Source organism: Nansenia antarctica (assembly GCF_963989245.1).
Source record: "Nansenia antarctica genome assembly, chromosome: 1".
Lineage (NCBI taxonomy): Eukaryota > Metazoa > Chordata > Actinopteri > Argentiniformes > Microstomatidae > Nansenia > Nansenia antarctica.
Genome location: NC_137674.1, coordinates 65392969 through 65402968, shown reverse-complemented (window position 1 = coordinate 65402968; position 10000 = coordinate 65392969). Strand labels below are relative to the sequence as shown.

At 46.2% G+C, this 10000-nt stretch overlaps 1 pseudogene across 1 annotated transcript in view; it reads left to right on the top strand.

Annotated features, from left to right (window-relative positions):
* The window catches only part of LOC308175508 (NHS-like protein 1), a 47304-nt pseudogene that overhangs the window by 16659 nt on the left and 20645 nt on the right, over nucleotides 1-10000 (top strand). Inside the window, exon 2 of the transcript in view lies at nucleotides 9952-10000. This exon is cut by the window's right edge and continues 104 nt beyond it. The product of the transcript in view is annotated as an NHS-like protein 1 (transcript). The remainder of the gene's footprint in view (nucleotides 1-9951) is intronic.

Here is a 10000-nt window from a genome sequence, read left to right as displayed (position 1 = left end):
AATCGATATGGATTAGCTTAATAGTCATCAAAGCTTTCAAGGCGCGCGAGAGATGGAGATACAAAGAGAGAAAGAAAGAACAAAATGAGAAAAAGAGAAAGTGAGGGGGGGAGAGGAGGAGGGAGGGTGAGAGAGATCAGAGAAGACTAGATTGGGTTCTGACATTAGTGGATTGGGCGAGTCGCCACATGGTTTTAGGGGCTCAGTGCTCTCTCTGTTCTCTTAGTCCAATTAGAGAAGTAAAAAGAAGAGAGAAATCTTGTCAGAGGAGGGGGAGGTGTGTGTGGCGGGGGTGGGGGTGCGCTGGAGCGAAGGTCTGATGGACCATAATTTTACTGAATGGGCGGGGGAGGTGTGTGTGTGTGTTGGGGGTGGGGGGCAGGGGGTAGGGGGGGAAGCGGACTCTGGTTGACTGATAGAATTGGGTCTGGAGGGGATGGGGGTTGAGGTTAGGTTGTTGGTAGTCTGTGTGTGTGTGTGTGCACGCCCGTGTGCGTGCGTGTGTGCAGACACTGAAAGCTACACTGAAAGTAGGGTAGAGGTGAAGTCTCATCAGTCTCTCTGTGTGTGTGTGTGTGTGTGTGTGTGCGTGTGTGTGTGTGTGTGTGCGTGCGCGCGGTTGCGCTGCAGGCAGGTTGAGAGGGAGATCCAAATGGGGTGTGAAAACAGGGGCAGAGAGGCGGAGAGAGAGGGAGAAAAGAAGAGAAAGCAGAAGTGGCTCATCATTCACTCTGGTTTATTATCTGTCTGTCCATGGAGTCTTAATTACAATGTGTAGTTCAGCAAGACTCGTTTATCACTCAAACGACACCCTTCCTTCGTTTTCTTGTCGTTTACAAAGTTCACCTCCCTCCGTCTCACTCGAGCACGTCTTATGTTGTTGTGTTAATACATTATTCTCTGTTCAAGCTCATCTCTCTCTCTTCACATAACCATAATGATGGTAACATATGGAGTGTAGATTAAGACCTTTCTCAATTAGAGAGTACGCTTATGAACACGCTTTTTATTACAGACAGAATGTTAACACAACGTTCATCAAAAGACACTTCAAAAAAGGCCTGCGGAAGTACTCATTTAGCTCTGAGATAATCTTAGTTCTAAGTACTATTGTGTACTAAAAATTACTTATGGCCTAAATGAAGACGAAAAAGAAAACTACAAATATAGTTTCAAAGGGTTTGTGTCTTGTCTTCCATCTAGTGCAGGTTACATTCACATGTATATGCTTGGTGTTTAGCAGATGCCTGTATCAAAAGCCATTTACAACAAATACATTTGTAAGTTACGTACCGTATGTTATATGCCCTTTGATATGCACTGTTTTAAAGACCCGGTCTTTTGAAGTCAAACTCAAAGAGTCTGTTTCATCCCAGAGGCTCCCCAATGGAATGTGTGAACAAACGAGTGTAGTTGTTAACTAGTCTTGTTTTGAGGGTTTTGGGCTTCTCTCCATCTCTTCTCTCCATCTCTCCTCTCCATCTCTTCTCTCCATCTCTTCTCTCCATCTCTTCTCTCCATCTCTTCTCTCCATCTCTCCTCTCCATCTCTTCTCTCCATCTCTTCTCTCCATCTCTTCTCTCCATCTCTTCTCTCCATCTCTCCTCTCCATCTCTCTCTCCACTCCTCTCTCTCCATCTCTTCTCTCTCTATCTCTTCTCCATCTCTCTCTCCATCTCTTCTCTCCATCTCTTCTCTCCATCTCTCTCTCCATCTCTTCTCTCCATCTCTTCTCTCCATCTATCCTCTCCATCTCTTCTCTCCATCTATCCTCTCCATCTCTTCTCTCCATCTCTTCTCTCCATCTCTTCTCTCCATCTCTTCTCTCCATCTCTTCTCTCCATCTATCCTCTCCATCTCTTCTCTCCATCTCTTCTCTCCATCTCTTCTCTCCATCTCTTCTCTCCTCTCCATCTATCCTCTCCATCTCTTCTCTCCATCTCTTCTCTCCATCTCTTCTCTCCATCTCTTCTCTCCATCTCTTCTCTCCATCTATCCTCTCCATCTCTTCTCTCCATCTATCCTCTCCATCTCTTCTCTCCATCTCTTCTCTCCATCTCTTCTCTCCTCTCCATCTATCCTCTCCATCTCTTCTCTCCATCTCTTCTCTCCATCTCTTCTCTCCATCTCTTCTCTCCATCTCTTCTCTCCATCTCTCCTCTCCATCTCTTCTCTCCATCTATCCTCTCCATCTCTCCTCTCCATCTCTTCTCTCCATCTCTCCTCTCCATCTCTCCTCTCCATCTCTTCTCTCCATCTCTCCTCTCCATCTATCCTCTCCATCTATCCTCTCCATCTCTTCTCTCCATCTCTTCTCTCCATCTCTCCTCTCCATCTCTTCTCTCCATCTCTTCTACCAGCTCTTTTATCTCTAGTCAAGTCTGAGATGGTTGGATGGATGGATGGATGGATGGTTGTAGGCAGGCAGAGATGGTTGGAGGGATGGATGGATGTAGGCCGGGAGAGATGGTTGGATGGATGGATGGATGGATGGAGGGAGGGATGGATGGATATAGATAGCCCTAACCCTAATCCGAGAGGTGCCCTAGATTTGACCCCTCCTTCACACGCAGCCACGCACATGCACACACACCAGATAGAGTTGTTGACCTGTCTGCCATGTCGCCGTGTGAAGAACAATAGGCTTCTTAATGACTAAGCCAGCGCAGGCTCGGCGGCTGGAATTTGCATGTATTATCTTAATACTGTACGCGTGCCAGCCTTCCGCATAGGCTAACCCCCAAACAATCAACAACAACAAGCTAGCATCTGAGCACCAAGCGTGGGGAGGGGGAGATGGAGAGGGGGGAGAAAAAAGAGGGGAACGGAGGGAGAGAGAAAGAGATATGGAGGGAGGAGAGCATGGTTTGCCATGGAGAGATGAAGGGAGAGGGTAAACATGCAGAATGGCTCTGTGTGTGAATCTGGCAGAATAGCGGACGAAGGGAAAACCAGGCCACATCAGACACACACACACACACACACACACACACACACACACACACACACAGCACTGAGGAGATATAGTCTGCAAAAGGTTGGGTTGAAGAGATGAGGGTGGGAGTTGAGGGGGAAGGTGGGGGATCCTTTTACCCACAAATTCAAGGATCATTTGCAATCCCATTCAAGCTCCTGTTGCAGCCCCCCCCTTCCCCACACTCCCTCCACCCACCCATCCACCCATCCCTCCTCCTTCCATCCCCCCATCTATTTGGCATGAAAAGAAATAGGGTCGCAGAAGGAGGGGTGTGGAGGGTAGAGTGTGTGTATGTGTGTGTGTGTGTGTGTGTGTGTGTGTGTGTGTGTTTGTGCGCGTGCGCGTGTGTGTGCATATCTGAATATGGGCGTGTGCGTGTGTGCATATCTGAATGTGTGTGTGTGTGTGTGAGAGAAAGAGAGATAGATGTTGAACAGCATGGACAATAGGCGGATTGTATGTGATCTATATTCATGTGGCACAGATTCAGTGGCCATGTGCTAACACAGCATGCTGCTTGATCAGAGAGAGAGAAAGGGAGTGAGGGAGGGAGGGAGAGAAGGGGAAGGACATTAATCTAAGGACACAGAAGGACAGAAATTTGATTTAGGCTATATAATGAGATGGAGAAGTCTCACACTCGCACTTTCTTTTTTCCCAATATCCCATTTGAACCTGCCTCTGGATACCACATTTGATTGAATAGAACCCACATCATAAGTAAACCTACCACATTTGATTGAATAGAACCCACATCATAAGTAAACCCGGTTAGGAACGGGGACATTTGACAGCAGGTGGATAGTATTCCCCAGAGAGGGCCTGACTAATTACTGCAGTCCAACACCAGAACAATGATATCAGTAGAGTAGCCCAACCCTCTGAGGGAGGGTGAGGGAGAGGTGATTCACACAACCTAGTGGACATAGACGTCCCTGGTCTGAAAGAAACTGATGTGATATTGAGGGAGACAGAGGTTGGGAGGGAGGGATGGAGAGAGAGGGGGGGTAGGGAGGGAGAGAGAGAGAGTGTATTCATGAAAGTCATATAAGTAGCAAAATAGGAGAACTCCTGGTCATACCGGTAACACATGTCTGAATCCCAGAATCCTTTGAGTCCTAGAGAGAGATATAGAGGAGACAGAGAGATATGGGGGAGAGAGAGAGAACTCCTTGGTAACCAACGCACAGGGGAACACAGGGGCAGGGGCAGCTCCTACACCCCTCCCACTGTGTGTGTGTGTGTGTGTGTGTGTGTGTGTGTCAAAGGGCTGGGCTGCCTGAGGGGAGGAGGGGGCGGGCCGTGAGTGTGTGTGTGTGAGGGGCAGGCTCATTGTGAAGGCAGTAGACACACACACACACACACACACACACACACACACACACACTGAGCTGCCGTATAGGAGGAGAGTGACCGCACTCGTTTGTCCTGTCCTCTCAGGTTCCCTCACTCGTTGCTGGCTCTACCTGTGCCTTACTACAGGAGAAACACACACACACACGCTGGAATAATGGTGTTTATCGGGACCTCGTTAAAATCTGTGATTAAGTACTTCAAAAGGAAGGGTAAGCACAAGCAAGGAACACCGTGGTTATATTTGTATGTTTCTTTTCATTATTATTATTGTGTTTAAGGGACTTGCGTTGAATGAGTTTTAGTTTCAGTTAATTTCATTTCACTTTCAAGTGTTATATACCTACTTTTTTCTTCAGCACTGATTTTACTCAGACCAACGTTTCGTAATTCGTCCTCGCATTGAACGAATTAACTGTCTGTTTAGTCAACCTTTTTAGTGTCTTTAGTGAGGTGTGTTCAGTAGTATCGGTGTACAGTTCACCTCTGTCCAGTAGTATTAGAGTACAGTCCTGTCAAGTGTACTTAAGAGTGACCTTAGGAGTTTACTAAGGAGTGAGTGTCAGGAGAACTCTATGCCCTTGGCTTCTCTGGTCTGACGGACCTCCGTCTGTTGTCCTCTGTTACCTAGTTACCACGGCGGTTTAAAGGGTTAGCATCTCCACTACGGTTAAAAACCCTCTCTCCCTCCCGACAACCCTGTCTGTTCACAAGCTGTCCCAGAGTGGATACAGTTACTCATTAGAAGTGTAGTTTGCAATTTAATTAATTAATTCAATCTTTTTAATGATTTTAATTTATTGGCATAGAAGTGTTTTTTGTTTGATAATGAAATGGCTTCTCGGAGACTTGAGTATAGCGTAGTCTTGAATATGGCGACTAGAATGCTTGGAAGAAATGAACGCTTAGGCTACTTATGGTGCTTATTCTCCTAATCAGATTGTGTGTGTGTGTCTAATGGGTCTTTGTATTAGGGGGTTGGCTATGCTACAATGTGTGTCGGCCAGAGAGACGAAACGTTGTTATTTCAAGCTGTTACTGCTTACTCTAATCTCAGGTGTATTTTTATCAGGTGTATGTATGTATGTGTGTGTCTGTGTGTCTGTGTGAGCGTGAGTGTTAATCATTACCTCAGCAGTTACACACTTTCCCACACCTTGCACACGTCAGGAGAAAGTCTCTACTCTGGCAAACAGGAAATGTGTGTAGAATTGATGATCCATATGTGAGAGTCCTCGTCAGACTAAAACAAACTACTGTGCACTCCGAATCATGACACACACACCACACACACACACACACACACACACACACACACCACATACACACATACACATTACACACACACACACACACACACACCACATACACACACACACACACACACACACACACACACCAATAGACCATGTAGGGTTTACCTGTGTGACTCCATGTCCTGACTACAGATCAGTGTCTGTCCCTAAGCACCTTGGAACTGTCACTCACAGCATCCCATCCCATCCCTACAGTCAGTGCTGTATCAGCATGTGACGGCAGCTGGTGAAACCGTGAACAAGTCGCCAACCTGACGGACAGTTTGACTTTTATTCAGAAAAATGGAAATTGGATTTGGTGAGTAATCCCCACTACTCTACACTAACTAGTGGGGATTACTCACTGAATCCATTGCATTGCAATGTTTTGGCTTGACTAGGGAGTATGTCCTTGATTTTCAACAACGTTGACATTTATTTTCATTCTTCAGAACATTTTTGATTGGTTGGTGACTTGTTCCCGGTTTCACCAGCTGCTGTCACATATAGCATATAGCCTAATCAGTGTGGATGATGAGTACTCTTCCTCCTCCTCCTCTTCCTCCTCCTCCACTCCAACAGCCATCCATGCTGTTAGTGTGTGTGGTTCAGTTTCAAGTTTCTGGCCCTGTTCGCTAGGCCTCTTCCAGTCTGTGTGTTGTCTGTGACTCTAGTCTGATACATGTTGCCATGGTGATTGATACATGTTGCCCTGGTGATTGCTGTTTATTTTTTTGTAATCAGTATTTTATTGCATTTTTCAATAAACACATTTCTTGACTTATACAACTTTTGTATAAGATGGTAACAATATCACAGAATAAGTCTTGCTGTCATCAAACAGAAATAATACAGAGAAAATAACAAAATATAAAATAAAAAAGAATTTAAAATGTTTTAAAAGCACCCATAGATTACATTCATCACTCATCCAATTTGTCAACTTAAGTCTTACTACCGACTAGCAATATATCCCATGTAGCCTCCCCATTTTGCTGTGTATTGTTCAATTCTGTCCATAGAACTGAAGGACATTTGTTCGTATGATGCCACCTTTGCCAACTCCATAAGCCATTCCTGGAAAGACTGCACCCCTGCGTTCCTCCAGTGGTGATTGCTGTTTATTGATGGATGCATATCAATATGTATGTATTGACAAGTTGATTGGCGGATCAGGGTTCCAGCGCAGAATTAGTTATCAATGGATTTGCTTTATTGATTATGAAAGAGTTCTTCCGTCTGTGTGTGTGTGTGTGTGTGTGTGCGCACACACTTGTACGTGTGGTCATATATTACTGTGTGTGTTGATATGTATGCGTTTGTGTGTGTATGTCAGTGTGTATGTGGTCCTCTGTGGCTCAGTTGGTAGAGCATGGCGTTGGTAGAGCATGGTTGTGCCCTAAAGTGTTTCTCCTGTCTCTGTTGGTAGTAGGAGGGGTTTGCAATGGCTGGGGGGGGGTGTGAGTAGACTTTTGTAAGGCTTTTGCGCCATAGCCGATGTGGAGATATTGTGTGTGTGTGTGTGTGTGTGTGTGTGTGTGAAAGAGAGGTTTGGGGGGTTTGGGGTATTATATCTGTGAAAGGCCTGATGTGGAGGCTGGGGGACAATACTGTCTTTGTCTCCATAGTCCCCACGTCCTTGGTCAGACTCTGGCTTTGACTGAGCCTATTCAACACATCGGCCTCACTCTCAGGGTGGGGGAAGGGTACCTGTATAGACTGTGTGTGTGTGTGTGTGTGTGTGTGTGTGTGTGTGTGTGTGTGTTTATGAGACGGTGTCAGGAACCCAGGATATGTATGTTTGTATCGCTGTTGTTTGTGTGTGTATATGAGAATGTGACAGCATAATGTATTGAATTTGTCCTCCATCGAATCGTGTGTTTGTGTGTGTGTGTGTGTGTGTGTGTGTGTGTGTGTGTGTGTGTGTGTGAGCACATTGGAGTATCCAGTGGTTTTTCTGCCTTGTGATGTGCGATGCCCAATCGATGAAACAGCTATTCAATGATCTCACACACAGTTTAGGTCCAGTGTGATGGTGTACGCAAGCACACACCAACCCCATGTATGCCTGTGTGTCTGTGCGTTCTTCTGTTCTCAGTTGGGTAGGATATTGCGCCTTTTCTTTTTGTCTGTGTGTCTGTAGAGAAGAACAGAGACTGAGAAATGGAGAGAGTGTCAGAGAGAGATGTTTGTAAGTGGTAGAGAGAGACATTTTTACATTTACATTTTTGGCATTTAGCAGACGCCTTATTCCAAAGCGACTTAGAGAGAGAGAGACAGAGACAGAGAAAGTGGGGGGTGAGAGAGAGAGGGGGACAGAGAGACACAAAGACAGAGAGAGAGAGAGAGAGAGAGAGAGAGAGAGAGAGAGAGAGAGAGAGAGAGAGAGAGAGAGAAGAGAGAGAGAGAGAGAGAGAGAGAGAGAGAGAGAGAGAGAGAGAGAGAGAGAGAGGTCATGAATGAACACAAAGGCCCTCCTCTTCTAGAGGCAGTTAACGACCGGGCCGTCTGAAAGGTGTCAACAAACTCCAACGGTCAGCCTTACCGCTGCTGAACTGCCCATTCACATCTGTGGAAAGTTGGAAACTACACACACACACACACACCAACCCCCACTGACTTTAACAAACTGCAACTACAACTTTCTCACTGGACTTTCCCCTTTGGCTTTTTGGGCCGTTTACTCAAATGGCCTCTCTGTTGACACGTGGACAAGCTTTTTTCTAAATACGTAGAGGACGTCAACCAGTTTGAACATTTGAACACACCCCTGCCCCACAGCATCAGTTTGCCGCGTCCTTTTGTGGCTGCTCACTCAAATAGCACGAGTGTTGATGCTGTCTAATGGATGATAAGTTACAGACTTGCCTAGACACTGTCTAACACTTCCGCCAAAGGCCCATTTGCACCTGTGGGAATGCCCAGACCCCACTCCCAAACACACACACACACACACTCACACCCACTCCCAAACACACACACACACACACACACACACACACACGCACACCCACTCCCAAACACACCCACAAACACACTTCCTCTGATAGCCAATTTGCACATGTGAGAATGCCCCCCCCCCTTCCCTAGGCCAACCCCTTCCCAGGTTCCCCCAGTCTAGACCTTCTCTATCTCCTTCCACCTGGTCAGTCAGTCTGTTGTTGTGGTAGTGAGGACACATGGACACAGAGATAGACACATGGACACTGAGATAGACGTCACACATCACATGGAGGTATATGGACCGTGCTCAGCTAGTCTGATCTCTTGGTTGCAGTCTCTTGGTAAGTCCAGTCTGTTCCCATGGTGTGTGTGTGTGTGTGTGTGTGTGTGTGTGTGTGTGACCTATTTCCCCATGAGCACTGTTGTTGAGCTCTCATGTGAGGTGAAACCTGCTGACTGTGTGTAGTTTGGACAGCGTTGGGTGTGTGTGTGTGTGCCTGTGCGTGTGCTTGTGCGCACATGTGTATGTGTGTGTGTGTTCGCTTTTAATAGTTAGCCTAGTGCTTTTGAGGAATATGTGTAGCTATCTGGTTCAGTGGGATGTTGGTCTGACTCCTAACTTTCCCTCCACTTCCTCTGGCCCCTCCCCCTCATCTAGTCCCTCCCCCCTGGGAGGTGGTGCTCACCGTGCGTCACAGCGGAGTGTTAGGTCGTTAGTGTGGAAGGTGACACGTTGGTACAAAGCACTTGTGTCTGTCTCTCCCCCTCTTCTTCCTCTCCAATGCTATACACACCTGGTTAACGTTGGCAGGAGTGAATGGGTTAATCCTCATTTGAGCAGGGCATCTTTCTGCTATCTCAGTTGCACCATTTGAATCTATCTAGTCTCTACAGCACCCACACATTTTAAATGCGTCCCCCCCCTTAATTTTCTTTCAATGTTATCATTGAGGGACCACGTTTTTTCTCTTGTATCCAGTATTTGTATCTAGTGTCTCACAGACAAAGACTATACCAGTATTAATACCTCCTCTGAAATACCACGGTAGTATTTAAATTTTTTGGGCAAACATTCTGATTGAATGAATGAAACGCTTCATGGAAGCGGAGTCCAGCACACTTCTTTGACTTCACTATGTCATGTCCCATTGTTGTCCATTGTTGTCACAACAGTGATTTAACATCGCCCCTCCCCCACTCCTAATTGCCTTGAATGTACAATATGAAGTAACTTGCTTTTACACCTAACGTGTTGCAGAGTAAATTTAATAATAACGGCATTATTAATGCCTCCGTATCGGAATACCACAAATCAATGATTTGAGAAAGAATTTAACATGATGTTCATGCAGTAACCTTCCCTCTCCCTCTCTCTCTCTCTAGCTGTGTCTAACCTGGATGAGGAGAGCAAGTGGACGGTCCACTACACGGC